The following is a 23,413-nucleotide window of genomic DNA, read 5'->3' as shown; positions in this document are numbered from 1 at the left end:
CCCTGCGGAGCAGTTTTTTCAATCGAGATCTTACTTCGTCAGTTGGTAACTGGCCTTGAGAATGTCGTGTTGGAATTGCGGAAGAAATAGAGAAAAGGATCATTATTCAAGGCGTATTTAAGGCGTAAAGCGCGCGCACTTTGAGAGTTCGTGTTACTGAAACACGACGCAAGCATGCGGTGTGCTCAGACACACGCGTAACTATCAAAGTTTCAGCTTTTGACAGCGTGAAAGTATCTACGTGGTTTCGTAGGTTCATTTACGTACCTGCAGTATACATTTGTTCGGCCGGCGCGTGAGAGATTCCGACTGTCTGCGGTCAGCAATGCATGACAACAGGGCCGCTTTTTTCATTGCGGGGTGCTTTGGTAATCGTGACGATAGTTTGTTTTTTTTTTACAAGTACTGCTCCAGGAGGGCACATGTAACGGCTAACGGAGGCCTCTGAAGAGCACGTGACATTACAATATAGCAGGTTGCGCAGGGAGTGTTCGCATACAAGTTCGCATACCCCCTTGGCATGCACAGGCTTCGGCGAGCCCCATCCAGCCCCGGTACTAGCTTTGGTGTTCCCGTTGCAGCTTTGGTGCCCTGGAGGCGCCGTGAATAATACGAAATAATGACACGTTGTTACAACTAGTAAATAAGATGTATTGAATAAATACAATTGCGCCGAGGCACCAACTTCTAAAGCAGCGCTAGCGCGTCCGCGCGGGAATTATGAAACGCCAATGAGGAATTTACCGGCCCACGTACGATTCTACGATCAAAGTGCACGTTAAACATCCCCTGGCGACCTAGATAAATTTATCCGGAGCCATTTACTACGGCCTCCATCATAGCTTTAGTCGCTTCGGGACGTTAAAAACATTAATCACCACAAACCAAATCAATACATGCGGGCGTACATTCGAAGCTAAAAGACAGCATCCATAAGTCATAGTGAGCCTTGCAAAAGCGTCGAGAATGTGCTAACTTCTGGTGGAGCTCAAAACACACCCTGAATAAAGTCGCTTCTATGTCACAGGCCAGCTGCAGATGCGTGCACTTTCACCGCAAGACGTAACTACATGAAACAAAGAGAGCACATTAGAAAAAGGAAAGTCAAAACAACGCGCTAAAAAACAAGCAAAGCATGAACACATACACTTTTTCGAAGCGGAAGGCGTGAACTGGACTCAAAAGAAGAGGTTGTGAGGAGCCGTGACACTTCACAAAGCCGTGCGTTCTTTGCCACTTCCTCGAAGCCCGATCCTGTGAATACACACTTTTGTTCTGTTTGCGTTGCGCCCGCTGGATGGCAAAGCAAGAAGCTTTTTGCCCTCGCTGTGTCTGTTGCGGCAACCGAAGGCGCAGCAGCATGGCATTGCAATTAAGTTCTCGGCCCTAACACATTCTAATATGCTAACGCACTCCGTCAGTCCGCCTGCCGCACTTTCGTTGTGCAGGCCCGACAATGGAGGTCGGAGCGCGCTGGAAAGAAAAAAATATACAAAAGCGCGGCGCCTGCTTCCACGTGACACATATTGGCCAATGAGGGAGCGGACGAGGCTGGGGCGACAGGAGGCGTGTAGTGTTCCTGTATATGAGCATATACAGGAACGCTAGAGGCGTGGAGGAGGAAGCGCCAGGGTGAGCGGGGTGGCGGAAAGATCTAAGAATGGCGCTACTTTTGAAAAATTGAGGGGCTTTAGGATTGCATGGAGCCATAGTTTCATATTAGTATTTATTTAGAAACTCTATGCATGGAGCATAGAGTTTCTCACTACACAGTGAGAAACTCAATGGAATGGAGTGATAGAGTTTTCTACAATAATTAATTGTATGAAACTCTATGTTATCGGATATATGAGGCCTGTTCGACTCGCCTGCACTTCTTTTGCACGAGTACTGCACAGTTCCGAGTTTGTTCAGCGCCAGTTCAGAAGTGCAACCGCAGCGTGACACTAGGGCTTTACTTGAAGGCAAAAGTATGGTCGCTACAATAGCAAAAGTGTCAATGCATGTGGTGCAAGTCGTGCATGCCTTTCGTTGCTGGCGTTGTCCAGCGTGTACCGTGATTGTATCGGGAACGCCCATCGTTGTCATATTCGCGGCTGCCGTGCCGTGAGAAAAATTATTTGCAAGCACTCCGACAGCAATGTGAATGACGGCGTGTAATTAAGCTAATAAGACCCAACGTTACTAGACTACTAGTATAGTAACGTTGAGTAATACCTACGTAAAAAATTCGTATACCTACTTTGAATTCGATTTCAAGCACCTTTTCCGCCTATCTCGAAACTCGCTCGAGGGCCAGGTGGACATGGGCGCCGTCGCTAACAGCACCAAACATCACAATTTATGTCAGAAGCACGGACATTTTTCGTCTAACGTCGCTGCTGCCATGGCGCCGGAGAAATCGTCTGCTGCTTCGGCACTGTAAGTTAATTACCGGCGCTGATAATCACAGCGGTGCAAAAAGTGGGCCTGAATCTTTCCTGCACTTTTTTGCAACGCTGAAACGAACGATAAGGTGCAGCACTGCTTGATCTAGTTCACAAAGTGCAAGTGAATCGAACGCACCTGCCACTTTTAAAGGGCAACTCCGACTCCGGTGATTTTTGGATGTCCACTGATCTTCATAAAATTTTGTCTATACGCTCTCTTTTGCACTCTGATTATCTGTGCCAAACGATATGGCTGAAAGTCATTTAGTTATGAAGATGAATTTTAAAGATTGGTTGCGTTCCCGACTCATGACTTTTTATTGGCCAGCCTGTGTTTGTGACGTCATGGACTACACCGCCACTGTCGCTGAAATCGTCGCTGAAATCGCCGCTATCTAGTTCGGAAGATCTGTAAAAGCTCCCTGTGTCGTCAGGAGACATTATCAGCTTCGCTTCTTTGGCGTTAGCGCCACGTGTGCTGCGAGTTCACAATATGTTAGGGTAGAATCTGACGTCATCAACTCATCGTGACCTAACACGAAGCAGCTACCAGTTTCGGTTTCGGTATTTTGTTTATGGCTTATTTAAAGTTATTGATGAATTTCTAAGCAAATTGAACTATCCCACTGGTGACAGGACTGCCAATGCCATTTGAAAATGACAATATCCTAATATGGTAAAAAAACGCGAGAGTCGCCCCTTAAAAGTCTCTGAAACAGTCCGGACAAATTTTGTAAACGTGTAGGGTACAGCTACAATAAAATATTAGCGCCTCATTTTAACTGAAGCATCTCATATGAAGAGAGCTACAGACGACTAGAAGTTATCCACCTCCCTATAGCCATCCTTTTTTCCCTCAATTTGTTCGCCGAGTGATCGGGGCTAAGCTCCGCCGTCTCTGGCTCTTCGTCATGATGTGACGTCGTGTCGTCTACTTCCGATTCTCTTGGTGCCAGCGCACAAAGCCACAGAAACATACAGCGGTCACTCGAGCCTTTTCGCGGCCGAGCAAGTAAGGGTCTGACCACCCGACAGGCGGCGTAACGATGTCCGCTTTCAGTTCACCTCAAAGGTAGATAGCTTATCATACATCCACCGGATTGCGTCCACGCGTCCCGTTTCTATTGGGGGCGAGCTCCACCACTGGAAAAGCTTGTGCCACCGTCGGCGTGACGTGGCATGAGGGATCACGTGGACACAGCGGCCGCGTCGGCTGCTTCGGAAGCGCCGAAACGAGCTGAAAACGAAAGTTCAAAGTTCCACCTGCGCCGCGTTTCTGATTAAGTGATGAGGCTTTACCGCCTTGGGTATCTGCTTGACGACATTTGAAAGTAGTATAATAGGTAGTGGCTGCCTTTGGAGGCGCATCATGGTAGGCTACTGCTCAGTGCCGCAGTGCCGGACGTTCGCAACGGAGCCCGGTGTCAGCCTTATTCGCACGTAGCCGCAGGGCAAGGAGCTGCGTGAAGCTTGGCTGGCGAAACTTAGAACCGGCAGACTGCCATCGGCTACAACTCGGGTATGCAGCAAGCACAGACGCGAGGAATATTTCTGCCACGGCGCCGGGACCACGGGACTGCGCAATGTTCGATGAGTAGCAGAAAACGCGCACTGAGACGCTCGCCCGCGCCCCGTGCCCGGCTAATGCCATGACGGTTTGGTCTATGAACTTGTTGATGCTAGATACTGGCAAGTTCACTGGAACGGAAAGGGAGCGGTAAGATGCACATTAAAAAAAGGCATGGCATATGGTAATGTTTGTGTTATGAATTAATGCACTGGATTGCGAAGAGGGAAATCACATGCTGAGAAGACCGATAAACATGCAGTGCGACGCAACTTGAGAAATAGTACTGAAATGTCCAAGAATTTAGAAGACAAAAAATATTGAATCGTCGCGACGACACATCACAGTCGCCGTACGCGTCGAAGTCTCTATAACGCAATTATTTTTGAACAGTTCTGATAGCGTCCACGCAGCAATGGTTGCTAGTGTGCTGTCAAATGCCCGTATGCTGCGGCCTAAAGCTCACGGCACGGTGCGAAAACTCGCTCAGAGCGAAAGCAAAACATTGAGCGCGGACATGTATGCAGACGCGCAGTCGGTCGCTGCGAACCTGAACGATCGCTGCATTGAGGCTTCATTCTGTTATGCCCCATTTGGTTATACCATAGAGAGAGAAATCGTTATAGAGACAGCCCACTATAATAACATATTTCACATAGCTTACTCTCAGCGTTTGCCTACCTCTCACACAAGAAGCCGGTTCGGGACACTCCATCGCGGCGACCACGCGCAGTGGCGTTCACTGTACGTATTCGGTAAAGAGATAGCGTCTGTAAACGATTATATGCTTTCAGTTTGCCCAAGGTTATTATATCGACAGTCAAAAACTTTTCTCGTTTTGAGAGTACCTATATAAATGTCCAGGAGGGGGGCCGCGTGGTGTTTTTATTGAGCGCCGTAAGCGAAACCTACGAGGAGCGCGCCGCGTGATCCCTCATACTACGCAAGGGAGGCGTTTCCGACAGATGGCGACTCCGTACTCCTCGCCCCCAATAGAGACGACGATGCTGCGCCGGTCGTGTGCTGCTGGTTATGCCTACCCCACCGCGTTCTTCTACACGTCGCCTCGCTTTTGCGGTAAGTTGTGTCCTTTTGTCTGCAGAAATAATTTTACTGTTTTATTGCGATGGCAATTATATGGACACGCCAAGCGCATTACCGCCGTCGCCGTCGCCGTGAGGTTCCGTATAAAGTCCAAGGGCGATAACACCGTCGCCGTGCGCCCTACGCTGCATGTGCGAGGGAAAGCGTGCCAGGGGAGCCGACGATCGTAGCTCAGTCTCGACCGCGTGAAGGAGACCAAAGCGGGGAGGATGTGCGCAGTCTCGCCGCGCGCGAGGCACCCAACGTTGCGTGGCACAGGTGGTAGGGAAGGGAGGGGGGCGTTCTACTCCGGCTGCAACTGCGCATGTGGCGGCTGTATCAGACGAGACGTTCATTTGAGGGATTGCCAGCCGTTCGTGCGCAGGCGCGAGTAAGGGCGGGCGCGAGAGAGAAAATCTGGGGGGCTTTTGCTCATTGAATGACTCTGCCCGCGACTCTGCCGGAGAGAGAGAGAGAGAGAGAAACAACTTTATTCGGTCCACTATAGACGTAAGCAAGCTCTACGTCACCTGGCTAGGCCCACTCGGGGACCATCAGGTGAAACCTGACGGCCCTCTCGCGAGCCCTCTGGACTGCCAGGATTTGAGAGGTCTGATCCTGGGCCTTAATTAACTTCATCATTTCCTCTTGAGTGAAAGGGGGACCGGCAGAGGCGCAGCCCCACAGGACATGTTCGAAGTCCGCATAATCACCACACAGAGGGCAGTCCGGGCTTGGGAACCGTTCGGGGTACATTGTGTGCAGCGCCGCGGGGCTCGGGTAAGTGCTTGTTTGCAGAAGCCTTAGAGTGACTGCCTGGGCCCTGCACAGCGAGGAGTGCGGCGAAGGTAGGAGCCTTCTTGACAGATAATTATATTTGCAGATATCGTTGTACGAGCAGAGAGGCTCGGGTCGCCCAGGAGAGGACGCGTTGCCCAGCGCACGGTCAGTCAAACCTCGTGCAGCCGAGTGCGCCTCCTCGTTGGGGTTGATCGAGGCACCCTCAATGGTTCGAAGGTGCGCAGGGAACCAGGCCAAAGAGTGATGTTTCATGTCTTTGGCACTTTGGATGATACGTAGGGCCTGGGGAGCCACCATTCCCATCTGAAAGGACCTGACAGCGGCCTTGGAATCAGAATAAATCGTGTCATGTACACTGTCCGTTAATGCAAGAGCAATAGCAACCTGCTCTGCAACGCTGGATTTAGAAGTGCGGACGGTAGCGCAGCTAAGGATTTTAGAATCACCGTCGATGACCACTGAGGAGAAGGCCTCTTCTTGAACATACGAAGCAGCGTCTACGAAGCATGTTCGGTCCTTGTTCAAGCGGGCACTGGCGAGCAGAGCTTTACCCCTGGCTCGTCTTCGTCCTTCGTTGTAGGTGGGATGCATATTTCGTGACAACCGGTGTATGTAAATCTTGGAGCTTACGTCGCTAGGCAGCTTCACAGCGTTGAGACTGACGACCGTGGGGTTACGTCCCGGCTTGCCAAGTATGGCTCGGCCCGCTGGGGTACCGGAAAGTCTAACAAACTGGGAAAATTCTTGGGCTTCAACGATTTCTTCGAACGTGTTGTGAATTCCCAAATTGAGGAGGTCTTTTGTGTGCGTTCGGATGGGAAGGCCGAGGGCAAGCTTGAAGACTCTTCTGATTAGGGCATTGATCTTGTTGCGCTCCGATACGAGCCAGTTGTGCATAGCCCCTGAATAAGCGAGGTGGCATAACACGAAGGCGTGGATAATCCGGATCAGATTGTCTTCCTTGATTCCGCGGTACCTGTTGGCGATTCTTCGGATCAGGCCGAGGGCGCTTTCGGTCTTGGAACAAATGCGTTTGAGGGCGGCTCCATTGGCCCCGTTCGACTCCATAAACATTCCTAGGACCCTGATAGTGTCTACCCGCGGTACTGGGGAGCCCTTACTGGTGAGTAACGTAATGCGGCTCTCTGTTGCTGGCTTCCAGGACCGGTGTGAACCGCCTCTGGGCCTCTTCTTGTAGAGCAAGAGCTCGGATTTAGCGGGCGAGCACCTTCCTGCTGGCTTCCAGGACCGGTGTGAACCGCCTCTGGGCCTCTTCTTGTAGAGCAAGAGCTCGGATTTAGCGGGCGAGCACCTTCCTGCTGGCTTCCAGGACCGGTGTGAACCGCCTCTGGGCCTCTTCTTGTAGAGCAAGAGCTCGGATTTAGCGGGCGAGCACCTTAGCCCGGTGGGGATAAGATACCGCTCCGTCACATCGATGGCCTCTTGCAAAGCACCCTCGACCTGCCCTTCACATCCACTGGAGCACCAGATGGTGATGTCATCCGCGTAGATCGTGTGGTTAATGTTCGGGATTTTGTTCAAGTCCCTCGACAGGTTGATCAGGGAGATGTTGAACAGCGTCGGAGAGGTCACCGCCCCCTGAGGTGTTCCCTTTGGCCCAAGCTCGATTTCGTGGGTCAAAAACTCGTCAATCTTGAGTCTAGTGGACCTTGAGGAAAGGAAGGAGCGCACGAAATTGTACGCCCGTTTGCCAACGTTACACTCTGTCAGGCTCTTGAGAATAAAGGCGTGCGATATGTTGTCAAAAGCCTTTTCCAGATCCAAGCCGAGAATTGCCTTAGTGTCGGCGGAGGTAGAGTCAATGATCTGGTGCTTGATCAGTCTCATGGCGTCCTGAGTCGAAAGCCCCGACCGAAAGCCAATCATGTTGTGTGTATAGCATTTGTTAGACTCGAGATGGTCAGTGAGGCGGTTAAGCATGGCGTGCTCGGCCATCTTTCCAACACACGACGTCAGGGAGATGGGCCTTAGATTGTCGATGCTCGGCGCCTTGGAAATTTCTAATTTGTACCTAGGCTTGCCGGCATTGCGGAGTGGGGTCGAGTTTGTTTACGCTAGGGCGAAAACAGGTGAAGCAGCGCGCAATGACCTCCGATTTGGCCACCGCTGTGTCGGACAGACTGTCTCGCACCTGCGGCGCTTGTGCTAAGTCAGTCATGGCGGATCATAGCTTTCTCGCGCCTTACGGTGATGTACCTTGTAAATAACATCACAGATGTTTGTGTGGGAGCTGTAGCGACCGTAGTAGAGCCTGGGCCGCATGTATTGAAAATCTAGCAACCGCGGTTGAACGCAAGTGGCTGAAAGGCCGCCGGTGACGATGACTGACTCAGCACTTGCGCCGCAGGCGCGAGAAAGTCTGTCCGACGTACCTTCAGAGGTAAAGTTCTGACTGGTGTTGCATAAGTCGCGGGGCGCTTTAGTGGTTAACTTAAAAAAAATTAAATTATGGGGTTTAACGTGCCAAAACCATTTTCTGATTATGAGGCACGCCGTAGTGGAGGACTCCGGAAATTTCGACCACCTGGGGATCTTTAACGTGCACCTAAATCTAAGTACACGGGTGTTTTCGCATTTCGCCCCCATCGAAATGCGGCCGCCGTGGCCGGGATTCGATCCTGCGACCTCGTGCTCAGCAGCCCAACACCATAGCCACTGAGCAACCACGGCGGGTAGTGGTGAACTTGGCGTCACAAGTTGGCGGCTGGACGTAATTATATTTATCTAATAGTGTTTTTTACTAATTGTAAGAATGTGTCATTATTTCGCATTATTGGTGGTGCCTCCAGGACACCAGAGAGGCAACGGGGACACCAAAGCTAGAACCCGGACTTGAATATATTTGACGCTTGAATATATTTTCATTTTTTTTCTGGTTCCGTGGTCTCCAAAACTTTTGATGGCGACTGTACAATGGCTACGTCCTCCGCTCGGACAAGTTCACAGAAAGGGACTACGCCGACCCTGTCTGTTGTGGTCGGCTGTGCCGACTGTTGGAGCGGAAGAGCGCTTCCTGATCGATGAAGGTAACGAAAACAAGTTATCAGTGTTTAATCTGTGCTTCTATAGTTCATTGGTTTCGTACAGGAACCACCTGACAGGGCACGGCGCATGTGCCATGAGCACGGCGAGCGCTGTCTTTTCCACGACGTGTGCTACGGCGCCGGGAGCCGTGTGACGTTACGCAGCGAAATTTGCTCCGCGTGCGCCGAGAAACCGCGTGCTTGTCAGTTTCTCTTTATCACTTGCTCGCCTGCGGTGAGCGATGTTCCCGATTATAGGCTAAACTAAAGAAAATGGCAGTTGCTCAGCTCGGCTATGCCAGGATATACGTAGCGAAAGCTAAGGCATAGCATGGTTAGCCTTAGTTAATCTTGATTGCAAGTCCAGGTTAGTCTTGTTGTCTAGCTATGTTGCGGCGTTTAGCCAGTCGTTCGGCACGCTGTTCTTCTGTTTTCTGGGCGATCCGTTTCCTCTTCATCTCCTTCCGATGTCGATTCTAGGCCTCCTTCTGCTTATCAGAATTGTCGCCGTCCATACTGCCACCTCAACTGTGGCTGCGGCGCACGCGAGCTCTCCTTTTCAATCCTCCTACATTTTATCGGGCATGTGACGCAGCTGACGAAGAGAGCGGAGGCAAGCGCAACGACGAGGAACGTGGTGTGACGTCATACCGAACGGCGAATGGAAAGGCGCGGCGCTGGGCAGCGGCGGAACATCTGTGACTCGGTGATATTAGTGGCGCATGCACAGTAGTGATAAGGGAGCGAGAGAGTGAGAAATATCCGCGGCGAGGCGCGCGTTGTGACGTCATGTGCCTCCTTGTAGCACCGCCACGGTGAAATCGCAAGTTCGCGGCCAGTAAAGCTTTCGCTTTAAAAGTCGGAACAGTTCTCGCTGACAATGACCGAATTCACGTTCGTAAAATGTCGTGCCGGGCTTGGCGCTACAGCGGTTCTTGCTGCGTGCTGCCCTCTTCTCCTTAAGTTTGGTTCGCCGCTTTACAGCATAAATTCTTCCGGAGCGAAAATTCCTATGCTCAGTTTCCCAGCTGCTTTAAACTATGTGTAGTTAGTTTTCCTCTCATGGGTGTTTTGCAGAAATAATGAAGCTGAAGTAAACAAAACGCTCAATTACCCAATCCTCAGCAAGATGAATAAAAATATTTCATCGATCAAGAAAACTAGCTCTAAAGACTGGTGCATGTACAATAGCCAGCTATTGAGAAACCAGCAATGCTGAACATGTTACATGAAGCACTAAAGCATGGAACTTTGCTTATTAAAATTTGGAGGCATATTTTTACTTGAAATCCTGTAACCAAATCTGATCAGGAAGGACTTATGTGGAATGAAAGTACTATTTTATGAAAACAATTCTGTTTTTGTCACGTGCGCTAGAAGTTTGATAATGAACGGGCTTTTCATGTCGTGCTTCCACAAATGGGAAGCGATGTCATATATGGGATGCATTTGTTGCCACTGGAATTCACTCTACAATGGAACATGACACTCAAGCATAGACATGATACTGCGTTTGTGCTGTGTGCCCATGTGCACGTAACTAGCCCAACAAGATGTTATAGTGATGTATCTGTCTTTACATGTTCTACACCGCCGCAGCCAGGCCAAAAGTGAAAAATATACTCACCATATGCCGCAGGCGTCATCAGCCGACTGATACATAAAGGTGCCTCAAGTAAGCGAAATCAAAGAGCTAAGTTAAATAAATTACCACGGGGCAAGCACTAGAGAAGTTGATGTATCACTTGAGCCTAGAGTTCCACCAACTCTTGCGGATCCAAGCCGGACTCCATTATCGCAATAGGAAGGACCTATTTAAAAGGTAACTGGATCTCTTAAAAGGTCAGTGGACCTTTTCCCAATTCAGCTATGCGCATGCGCGTACCCTCGCCCCAAATGCGTTCCAAGCTGCGTCGCCATTACGCAGGGCAGGTGTGGGAACTGGATGCACGATCCCATCCATCCGTCCGTCAGTTTGTCCATCCACCCATTCCTTCTTTGTTGTTTTCGTAATCGTACTGTCGTCATCCAGACGTGATTATGCCGTCTTTCTCATGCCATTATCGTCATTGCGTTGTTGTCAGACATTTGCTGTCAAGAATACGTTGGCGTGCTCTCGTTCCCATGCCGTGAGGACAATGCACTCGCCGTGCTATTGTCCTCACGACACCATCGTCACGCTGCCTTCTTTTTACCATCGTCATAATTTCAGAATCGTCACCTCATTGCCGTCGTGCGTTTTCGCCATACCGCCTTTCTCGTTCCAGTGACGTCATTCCTTCCTCGTCATTCCGTTGTCGTCATTGCGTCGTCGTCATGCAGTCATCGTCATGCTCATGGGTGATCTCGGCCAGCGAGTGCCATAGCAAAGTGGGCGGCCGGTATACCGGAGACCGTGTATGTCGCATATCTCCGAAGCAACGGAAGTGTCAGAATGACTATTATAGATTTCGAATAAACTTCAGCAGTATACGCTGTGTCGCTACGTTGCTCGAATGCTAACCGCGTTACCGTTGATAGTCCTCGTGAGATGGGTTCTGCCGTACTGTTTTTCTTCTGTGGCAATGCATGGTTTCTCGCCGACACTTTCAAGTGCGTTTGAATTGGGCGAAATGTCAAATCGACAGAAACGGAATTAACGGGAGTGGAGTGTACTGCACCTTGCCTAGGTTGTGGCAGGCGTGACACGACGTCGCATTGTACTTGACTCCGCGATCAAATTGGTTCCGCGGTAAATTCTAATTGACTCCGCGGTAAATTGGTTCCTCGCACGGTTCACGCGTAAAGGACTGCTGACAGAAAATTTATGTCGGCTATTTATTTATTTATTTATTTACTTTATTGATAACAGTCGATGCAGTAGTTACGCTGTGGAATCTCCTCGAGAGCGCAAGAAGTAATTACGTCACGTTTTAATGCGGCCAGTCTAAAACGCGCGCCAAGAGCAGCGTGGCTTCGATCGGACGTGAAGCAGGACGCTATATTCGAAACGTGACGCGGTGGTCTCGTGGTACCAGACAACGCTGACGCGTACACAAACGATATGACCGTGCGGAGTACGTATACAGCACTCGATTAGATAAGTGGCGACACAGCACTCGATGAGATAAGTGGCGAGAGCAGGTCTTCCTGCGTTTTTAATAGAAGCATGGGATTCGAAGAGTCAATTTGACAGCTTTCGGTCGTTGTGTGACACCAAACTCCTGCGCCGGGCTAACTGGCGTGCGCCAGAGTTGTTTGTGGTACCTATATTGTGACCGCCGCCTCCGGTGTCGGTGACGTGAATATAGTCCCCCGCTTCACGTCCGAAGCTGCGCGTCACTTCACCGGCGTTTTGAACTGGTCGGCTGAAAGCGGTGCAATAATTATTTTTGATGCTCTCGAGAAACTGAGTCTTCACACCGTAATTATGGAGTCTACAACTATCGGCAAAAGCGAATAAAGTGGGACACGATTTTTTTTTTTTTGTGTGTGGCAGTACAATATTTGTCCCGGGCGACTTGAACTGAGGTGGCAGCTTTTGACGTCACGATTTAGACTGTCAATCTAAATCGCGACCATACTGGCTCTTTTGGTTATTGAAGATTGAGTCACCTATTCGCGCTTTCCAGCGCCTATAGGTGGCGCGGAGAACGTTTCAATATGGCGGATATAGAGGTGATGGAGGCGATGCGAAAGCATGCGCATCTCCAGAAGCAGGCGGCCTACTCTGGTATCCCTAAGCGCGATCATTGACCTTGCTAAGGAAACGCAGAGATGAGATGTGTTGTAGAAGGAGAGACTACGTTTAACGCTGGCCATATAATATGGTGTGGAATACGAGAGACGACCAGCGCGGCTGTCCAGGTCGAGTCACTCTGGCTGCAGACAAGCGCCGTGCAGAGGCCCGCTGCGTACTGTAAAAGTTCCAAGTATGCAATGTAACCGGCGCCGTAAAAGTCACTGTTTCTCCTTACTTCTTGTAATCTATAGGCGATGTACGAGAACTGACACCAAGCAGTTAATCGGTCGGGCTCGGTTGTAAACAAAGCGCAGTACCCCCAATGCCGCTGCATAAAATAAACGTTGTGTGCATTCACGATGAGATACATGGCTCCATGCACCGGCTTAGTTGCGGAATGCTTGTTAACAATTCGAGATAACACGGAGACATTTCAGTAGTGCCGAGTTACAATATATGAGTGAGACGATAAGGTGTGCCAGTGCGCCGCGCCCGTTTCCAGCGCGATTAGCGCTAATTGCGTGCTGTAGGGAACTTCGCACGCGCGGTCTTCATCAACGACCGCTTCAGGTATACGTAGTCCTGGCCCTTGTTTCCTGCAGCATTGTTATAGAAGAACCCGCCGTGGTTGCTTAGTGGCTATACTGTTGGGCTGCTAAGCACGAGGTCGCGGGGTCGAATCCCGGCCACGGCGGCCGCATTTAGATGGGGGCGAAAGGCGAAAACACCCGTGTACTTAGATTTAAGTGCACGTTAAAGAACCCCGGGTGGTCTAAATTTCCGGAGTCCCTCACTACGGCGTGCCTCATAATTAGAAAGTGGTTTTGGCACGTAAAACCCCATATTTCTTAAAAAATTTTTTATATAAGGGATGCTTTAAGACCAAACAAAACAAATACAAAATCAGAAACGCGTGCCCAGGACCTCCGATCGGTACGTATACCTTTCACTACGGCCAAGAAACAAGCAGCGAATGCCTTGTGCATTGACCGCCTGCTTATTTATCATACAGAACGATAAGGAACAGTTGCGGAATACGTCTATATAGTTTGCAGTGCTCGCGACGCAGCGTCGGGCACCGTCGCAGAGCATTTCCCGAAATAGCGAGCGTGCAGGCAGGAAATTTAATAAACGGTGACACTTGCGCACTTAAATTTACCCTGGGGTTCTGTGAAGGGCTTTCTTCGGTCAACCCTAGCCCTCACTCTTGCTTCGTGGGAACGCAGCGGGATCTTTTGTGAAGGCTCGGCGTTTCTCTTCAGCCGCTTTTGTAAGGGCTTCAACTCCTCTCTAAGGCAAAGTTTCACAATCAGCTCGTCACAAAAATGAAACGAATGTTTGAGAGCAGCACAACAGTCACTTACACTCCCCAAAGTGGCCCCAAAAGAAGTCGTCTTTGTTGAAATGCTCGCTACATACGACCATTTCTTCGCTCACTTGCTTCCCGATGCGGAGCTTGACCGCCCACAACTTCCTCCGTTTTTTTGTCTTTTGGAAAGTGGTGCAGGCTTACTTTTCCCAATATCACACGATTTGTGCATTGTGGCACACCGTACCTGCGGTTGCTCTTCGCATATCGAAGAGTACCTAAGCCCCAACACAGCTGCAGAAACCGTGTGAGCGGGAAATCCATCACCCCTCCCGGCTTCCGAAATAATCCGCGCGACGGCGCTAGCGTATCTGTAGAGCACGAATAGGCCCCAACATAAGCCTTGGTCCTGTGCCTGCAAATGCGACATGACATTACGCACAAGCCACGTGGCGTCGGAACGATAGTAAATACGAGAATTTGAGCATGTGGCAGTGACTGACCGGAGGTGACAATACCTCATAGCACAGGAATACGATATTGGAAAACAAAGGTCCATTGTCTGCTTGCAAATGACGTAGGTAACCCGCCGAGGTGGCTTAGCGGCTATGGAGTTGCGCTGCTAATCACGAGGTCGCGGTATCAAACCCTGGCCGCGGCGACCGCATTTCGATGGGGGGCGAAATGCAAAAACGCTCGTGGCCCGTGCATTGGGAGCACATTAAGGACCCCCTGGTGGTGTCAAAATTAATCCGGAGTCCCACACAACGGCGTGCATCGTAATACTAACGTGGTTTTGACGCGTAAAACTTCAGAATTCAATTCATTCAGTGACGTAGGTGTAGTGCCTAGAACCGTATATTATATGCGCCCTTTAAGGTAGCCAGCTAGCTAATATTTTCGCACGCTCACAAAACTTGGCCACAAGTCCGCAAAAATATAGGTCAAAAGTAGCCGTGAAGCCAACCTCAATTTAAAGTGCCACACGCTCCCGAAAAGTAGGCAATTTGCCGGAAGTAGCCACTAACGGCAACGCTGTATAATACTGCAAATAAATAATCCATAGCCGTGAGCCAATCATTGCGTGTTTTCTAGACGGATAACATGGCATTTTAGATAGATTGCCTTTCACAGATGATGGTACGCTGTCTGTTCATGTGGATTACATCATAGTTTCCTACAGTAATTACCAGAGGCAACTATCATGATATCATATCATGATATTTAAATATCAGCACGGTTTTCGCAAGAGATTTTCTTGCGACACTCAGCTTGCTGGGTTTACTAACGACTTATTATTTTATAGATGCCGGGATTCGAGATGACGCTTTATTCTCTATTCTTCCAAGGCATTTGATCGAGTCCCCCACCATAGACTACTATTCAAGTTACCGTATCTCAATATTCACCCTCAGGTTTTAGCATTGACTAAAGACTTCCTCATCTCGCGTTCAGTCCACCTCTCTTAATGGTTCTAACTCTTCAGTGGCTCAAGTCTTATCTGGTGTACCGCAGGGGAGCGTGCTTGGTCCTCTGCTCTTTCTAATAGTTATTAGTCATTTGTCTAATTGTGTATCTTCCCAAATGAGACTGTTCGCTGACGACTGTGTTGCGTACCGAGCCATTAAAAGACACTGACTACCAATCTTTACAAACTGGCTTCGATTCAATAAACACTTTGTGGTAATCGTGGCTAATTATCCTAAACCACTCTAAGACAAAGCCCGTTTCACTCACAAAAAAATATTGCCGCATCCAAACCACATACACTTTTAATCACATAACAGTTGAGGCAGCTTCCACTTACAAATATTGAGGACGTCACCTTCAGTCCGGCTTAACCTGGAACTATCAGACTAATTTGGTTCTAGCAGCTGCTAACCGTTCTCTTGGCCTCTTAAAACGTAACCTTCGACATGCTGCTGCGCAGGTGCGTAAACTTGCATACATTACCTTAATCCGACCTAAGATCGAGTGCACCCACCGTGATTTCTTAGTGGCTATGGTGTTGGGCTGCTAAGCACAAGGTGGCGGGATTGAATCCTGGCCACGGCGGCCGCATTTCGATGGGAGCAAAATGCGAAAACACCCGCGTACTTAGACTTAGGTGCACGTTAAGGAACCCCAGGTGGTCCAAATTTCCGGAGACCCTCATTACGGCGTGCCTCATAATCAGATCGTGAGTTTGGCACGTGGATCCCCGTAATTTAAAATTGTGTATGCTTCAGCCATATGGGACCCGGATCAAGCCTACATCATATGTAACATCGAGTCCTTGCAGAACCCTGCTGCTCGTAAATTTTTTTTTTTAGATTACTCACGTAGCACTAGCGTCATGGCGTTAAAAGTTCGTGAGGGTCTTGATAACCTTTCACATCGTCGTAAACTTTCTCGCTTAAATTTTTTTTTTTTCACAAAATTTACCATCCACTGTTGCTTCATGACGATTTCTTTCACTCAACCTCAGCCGTCTTTCGAAGCCGTGACCATCCTTTCGAGATCAAACGCATCACACGCCGCAATTCAACTTTTTCCAAATCGTTCACACCCAAAACCATTATTAAGTGGAACCGCCGCTGCCTCCTAGAATCGCAATTGAAATGAAAGTAACAAATTTTCATGCACTTGTAAAAAAAAAAAGAAAGCGATGCGTGACTTTTCTTGTAGTTCTGCTCCGTTCACCGCAATATGTTGTACCCGCCGTGGTTGCTGAGTGGCTATGGTGTTGGGCTGCTGAACATGAGGTCGCGGGATCGAATCCCGGCCACGGCGGCCGCATTTCGATGGGGGGCGAAATCCGAAAACACCCGTGTACTTAGATTTAGGTGCACGTTAAAGAACTCCAGTTGGTCGAAATTTCCGGTGTGCTCCACTACGGCGTGCCTCATAATCCGAAAGTGGTTTTGGCATGTAAAACCCCATAACTTTTTTAATACGTTGTATTTTTTTCGCGCTGTTTATTGTGTTGCGTTCTTTCATTGTTCCATTAAGTGTTGTTGTTCCGCCACATTTTGATTCTTGTTGCGTATTCATTTATCGCGCTTCTCTAGTTTGTCATGTAATTTTTTCCACCCTCCATCACTCTCTTGTGAGGGCCTTTAGGGTAATCTTGCCATAAATAAATCTTGCCAAACTATTGTATCACTAAATTCGCTCATACCTTCTCTTACATTCTTGACAAAATTATTCTTCGGGATTTTGAAGATGGCAGCCGACAAACAAATGTCACGAAACAAAACACCGACAGCGCTTGCCTTTTATGTTAAATGTTCTCAGACTTAATTATCAAAAGTGCGAAACAATAACCGAAACCCGGAATGATTTTTTTTTGGCGCTGCTGTGCATTACCTTTGGGATCGGCCCACGCAAAAGGCCGCGAACCTTCCTCCTGGGAGACTGCGCTGACCAGCTCAGACCCGCAAGAGCAGCGACGGCTGATCCGGCGGGCACGCTAAGTGGCGCGAGCCAATGGGGCCCTGAACTAAGGGCTCCACCCTGCGAGGAAGTCGCCCACTCTCATGACAAATAAATGTTTTCGCCCTCTCTCTGTCTTTCAGCCAGCAAGCTCGCTTTCGGGCGTAGCGTTCGCGACCAGCGTTTTTCGGTAGGCATTACGATTACATAAACTGCAGTTGCTGGGAAGCATGAAATGCAAACAGGGATCTTTGCATGCTATCGGCATTTCACTCTTAAGAGGAAGCTTCAGCTCGGGGGCTACTATCTAAATACATGGAAAATGAGAAATAGGTTTTCTCGGCAACCACTGCACCATATTTGATGAGTTTTGTTGCATTTAAAAGAAAAAGTTAAAATGTAGTGAGTGTCCATTGAGAACCCTTGATTTAGGCCGTCAAGTGTTTAATAAACATAATTAACTATAGCAAGTTCTCAGAAAACGAAACTATCAAGTCTGCAACACTGACTCCGCAATGAAAAATTATATCATAATTCTGTAAACGGTACCTAATATTACATCTAAAGCGGACAATATTGATATATTATGTATGGCTCTCAAATCGACTACTAATTTGTGAGAAGAACTTTTTCAAAATCCTTGTAAACATTGTAACGAATTCACGTAAGATATAAATTGACATATCAAATTTGTCCGCTTTCGATGCTATAATAGGTGCAGTTCGCAGAACTGCGATATCTTTTCTAGGTACAAGCTACGAATTCGTAAAGTTCGAGCTTCTATTTTTCTCAAATCTAACAATTTTTGAAAATTACATGACACATTTAAGCCCTAAATCGAAATTTCGCTTCCAACAGTCCCTAGAACTTAACGTCCTCACTCAAATGCAACAAATTTAATCAAAATTGGCCCAATGGTTATCTCATAAAAGCGTTTCTGCATTTTAAATATGTTTGCATAGGCGGCATTGGAGTTGGGCCCGCGCTAAAATTTCCTCTTAAGAGGAAGCTTTAGCTCGGGTGTTCCTATCTAAATACATGAAAAGGAGAATTCGTTTTTCTCGGAAACCACTGCACCACATTTGACGAGATTTGTTGCATATAAAAGAAAAACTTCAAATCTAGAGACTACTGGTTTCGAATTTTTGTTTTTGGTTGTAAATCTTTTAATAAATATTGGCAAAAATCGAAAGTTTTCAAAAAACTATACTATCAAGTTTACAACTCTGTAACTCAGCAACGAAAAATGATAATACAATTCTGAGACTTGCACCTAATAGTGCATCTAAAGCGGACAAAAACGATGTGTTACACATGAATTAAAAATATAATAATATGGAAATACAGCTTTTGCATAACCCTCGTAAACAACGTAACAATTTCACGTAAGATGTAAAGTGACATATCGAATTTGTCCGCTTCCAATGATCTAATGGATGCCGTTTACATAACCGTGATATCTATTCTTGATGCACAGCTATGAATTTGTAAACTTCGTGCTTCTATTTCTTCGAACTTTCAAATTTTTGAAAATTCTTGTAACAATATTCAGGACCTATATCAGGACCTTTAACAGTCACTAGAATTTAACTTTCTCAACTGCAACAAATTTCATTAAAGTTGGTTGAGGTGTTATCTCAGAAAAACGTTTTTGCGTTTTACATGTATTTGAGTAGGTCGCGTCGGAGTTGGGCCCGAGCTAAAGCTTCCTCTTAAAGGCGAAGCCTAAGAGTCCAAGTCTTCTTTTTATACTCAGCAGCCCCACAGCAAGCTTCTCTGTACATACACTCATATATCGTGCAAGTAAGGTTTCAAGGCAGACTGACGAGAACGGTTTTCTCTCTGATCAATTTTTTTATTTTGGTTTCAATTGTTCCTTATCGCTTAAAGGCTACCAATTATATACATTTATACTATTATAACGATTAAATGCATTCGCATATTACGCATTGTTGAGCAGATACAGGGCATTACACTTTTCGCGTGACCTAGAAATGTTGCTGAGGTACTCGCCATAGAGTGCTTACGTATTAAAAAGAAAGGCAGTTTCGCCCGAAGGGAGAAGCAGTGGGAGCGACAGCAAGGATTACTGTTGCTCCATTTGGCTGCTCTCGATTTCCTCAGTCGGTGTTCTAACAATACGCGAGTAGAACGGAGTAGAACGCCCGGAGTAAAACACCCCCCCTCCCTATCCCCCCCCCCCCCGAATCCTTGCGCGCGACGGAAGACGGCGCGCTTCCTACACGCTTCTTTTCCTTGTGTACGAGATTGAGCCACAACCGCCGGCTCATCCTCGCACGCTTTAACTCCCACTTGCAGCTTACGGCGCGCGGCGACGATTTTATCGTCCTTTGACTTTATACGGAACCTCACGGCGACAGCAACGCCGACGGCATACATCCAGCTGAATCGTCCATATAACTGCTATCGCAAAAAAGTATACTTATGAGTATATATGAGTAAAAGTATATTTTATGAGTATACGGAACTTTTCACAAGAAATTCTTCCTTGTGTGTGCTTCTCCTTGTACCGAACATTCAAAGGAGAAGTACACTTTACAGGGGAATACAGAAATACGTTACCGTGAAAGCAGCGGTGCAGTCCGCGGCAGTAAAATGTTACTATTGCGTAAAACCATGCTAACTGCACCAAGCTTGCCTCTCGTCCATCACCAAGTTCTTTCAAAAGATTAGGGGCTTTTACACTTACGCAAATAGTATTTTTCTTTTTCCAAATATAGTTCATCTTGTAATGCACTGAGTGCCACTCAGTAAAACAAATAACACGACAGGACGCATCAGACGAGGATTGTTAGTGTTATTAGTTTTACTCAGTGCTACGCAACGTATTACAAGATGAGCGAACACTAACTATTCCAATTTCTAGTTTTACTAAAAATATTTTTTCGCAAAGAAAAATTTGTAAAACGTTCAGGCGACTTAAATTTTCTCGGAAACAGCAAAATTAGATATGAAATAAAGCATTGCCAAAAACACGCCGTGAAGCTATAACTACGAACATTACTTTGCTGTAACTTAAATTTATCCCCTTCTCATCTAAAACCAAAATAAAAAATCAATATTTATTCATCTGTTGTCCTTGTCCTATGTTGTTGTTGTCCTATGTTGGGCTTTTCTAGAAATCTGTAGCGAAAAAAAATGAAGTTAGGGTTTTTTTATGAATGAAGTATTTGTAAAATTAAATCTTCAGCCAGTCGGTGTTATTGTTTGATTTGGCTTTATTCTCAACTTTATTTTTAAATTTAGCGCGTGCTCGTTTATTTCTAATGATCTTTGTTCCTTGCCATGTGCGATATTGTGGAACATTCGACCAATATAACGTCGCCTTTGTACCTGACGGGGTGGTACTGTTTGTTCTTCACAGTGCTCAGAAGCCGTATAACTTGCTAACTAAATTACAGAGGTGACGCTGGTACTGTGATGAATGACATTCACACAAAAACCATGAAATAATAACTTTGTCCATTGTACTGCTTTTCTTTTTATAATTGGAAAGTATTTCTTTGTCTGCTTAGTTTTGTTCTGCCAGTGTAAAAGGAAACGTCTCCAGACGGCTGACGCCACTCTCGCATAAGCGTGGAAATGGCTTTTCAAATATTCAGGAGGCGGCAATATTAAAGGCGTCTCTCCAAAGAAGTTCCAGGGGTGACTGCTCGGCATTGATAGTGTAACGCGCCGCTGCTTTTTGAAACTAATATTTTCTTCCCCGACAGCAGAATACTATGCTGGCAATATTGCAAGAGATCCGTTCTTCTGCGTTGGCATAAGCCAAACCTGAGTGAACAATAAGAGAAAAAAGAAAGAACAGGAAAGAAAACAGGAAGAATTACTTGTCGCTTGCGACAGACAGAGCCAGCTGAATAAAAGGAAAGGAGCACTGAATTGAACAGAGACTATAAAGGCAGACACTATTTTCCATGGAACTGAATTATTGGCGTTGGCAGGGTGATTCTTCCCGTATTTTAACACAAAAGAAAGATTGTCTAACGTGGTCAGGCACAAAGCTATCTAGGCTGTTCTCAGTTATGTCGGAATAATTAATTTTCCATCTGATTTTTCATTCTGCTTAGCTAAGGTAGTGTCTCCCACTCGTGCTTTCTTTTTGTGGCTGCGGAGAGATTCAACTGAATGTAGTGGCTGACATTCCACGGGCCTTAAAGAATAGCGTACGTTAATTTAACCGCACTCCTGGGCCGTCTAGACACTGTATTGCAGCTAATTAAAACAGCCCTAGCACACTTCTGCCTAGGCGCCCCACCCTCCCCGCCCCTTTTCTCCTTTGTGATTAAAAGAGAGCAATTGCTGATGAATATATGTTTTGTGACACTATATATATATATATATATATATATATATATATATATATATATATATATATATATATATATATATATATATATATATATATATATATATATATATATATATATATATATATATATATATATTCTGACATAAATACATCTTCGCACACGGCGTACAAAATTAAAGCGTTGGCTAAAGGTGTGATGCAGCGCAAAATGTTTTTTTTTAATGCGCTATCTAAGGCAAACTGTTGAAGCCCACGGTGTAGCACTCTTTCCATTTCCTTCTTCTTCTTTACATGCTTGAGCTTCCTTTCTATATAAAAAAATGCTGGCTGACAACTTTAGGTGAAGAAAAACGAATGCCCGATAAGAGCAAAATTACCGTTTACCTTAGATTAGCGCGAAAACACAGAGGAAACCAATACGCGTTGCTCAGAGAGGAAGCTTCGCACTTGAAGAAACATTCGCAATCCCAGCGCCACCTCCATTTTGGGTCACTCACATTACCTGCTGAACTATCCGAGGCTAAGAGACGGTAGGTCGAGTTCCCGCGCTTCGAGTTGTCGGTTAATTTCGCCTCGCCTCCAGGTTAGCTCTCTTTGTACAGTGGCTGACGGAAAGGTGCGGCAGACCCTGTTTGGTCACCAGATTAGAGCTATATCAGCGACAACGTTCTTGCAGTCGATGGCGTCAGTGATGGCAGCGAAGGACCAGAAGAAGATGGTTCAAATCACTGGTTTAGTCGGCGACACAAAGATTCGCAGTGCTTGCCAGTGTGAAACTTAGCAACACCGACTTTGAAGAGATGAACACTTCGCGATTAAATATGTCGGCTCAAGCAGAAGCTGATCTTTCAAAAACTGCATTAGTGTTGCAGATTTTAAGGAACAGAACTAATTACGGGTACCTTTAAGATGCTATGACAGTAAACCCGCAGTGGTGACGTAGTGGCTATGGCGTTGCGCTGCTAAATCCGATGGCGCGGGATCAGATCCCGGCAGTGGGGGCCGCATTTGCATAAGGGGGAAATGCAAGAAAGCCTGTGCATAGGAGGCTCGTAAAAAGAAAAAAAGAAAAAAAAGTCGTCAAAGTGCATTTGGAGTCCCCCACTACTACGTACCTCATAATGATATCGCGGCTTTGACACGTGAAATCCCAGAAACTTTTTTTTTGTGACAGGGTAAGTAGGTTGTCATTATCCATCTTTAGAAAGCACTGGCAACACATCTGAAATTCGAAGGCTGTGAAAACAAGCATCTCGATTCTGTACAGCTTATCGTTACTCAACTCCCCTTTCGCACGCAGACAAACACGCACACGTTAAAAAGCAAACAAAAAGAAAAAAAAAAGAAAAAAAGGAAAAGGCTAGAGTTTCTCGAATAAAACAAAAAAATGCTGACGCTCTCGGCCTCCATACCACCTTCATAACTCAGCCAGTGCTAGCAACTCAACAGAGCTATCGCGATACCCGCTTTTTTTCCCTTTTCCTCTGTCTGCAATGCAAAAATTGCCGTGCATTCTTTTTCTTGCGTGCACTTGGCACTCTTTCACCTCTTTGGGGTCGAGTGAAAAAGAGCCGGCGTGTGCGGAGAACAGGGACGCGAGGCGCGCTGGCGTGGGGACCGTTTCAACTTCAGCTTTCTTTTTTTTCCCTCCTTTTTTCTCGCGCCACAGTCTTCGAGTTGTTCCTCTTCATGTTTCCCCGTTGTTGTTTTTT

The sequence above is a fragment of the Dermacentor andersoni genome, chromosome 5, assembly GCF_023375885.2.
Source record: "Dermacentor andersoni chromosome 5, qqDerAnde1_hic_scaffold, whole genome shotgun sequence".
In the NCBI taxonomy this organism is placed as follows: domain Eukaryota; kingdom Metazoa; phylum Arthropoda; class Arachnida; order Ixodida; family Ixodidae; genus Dermacentor; species Dermacentor andersoni.
The sequence above is the reverse complement of the archived record's forward strand: the minus strand, read 5'-3'. Positions refer to the sequence as shown.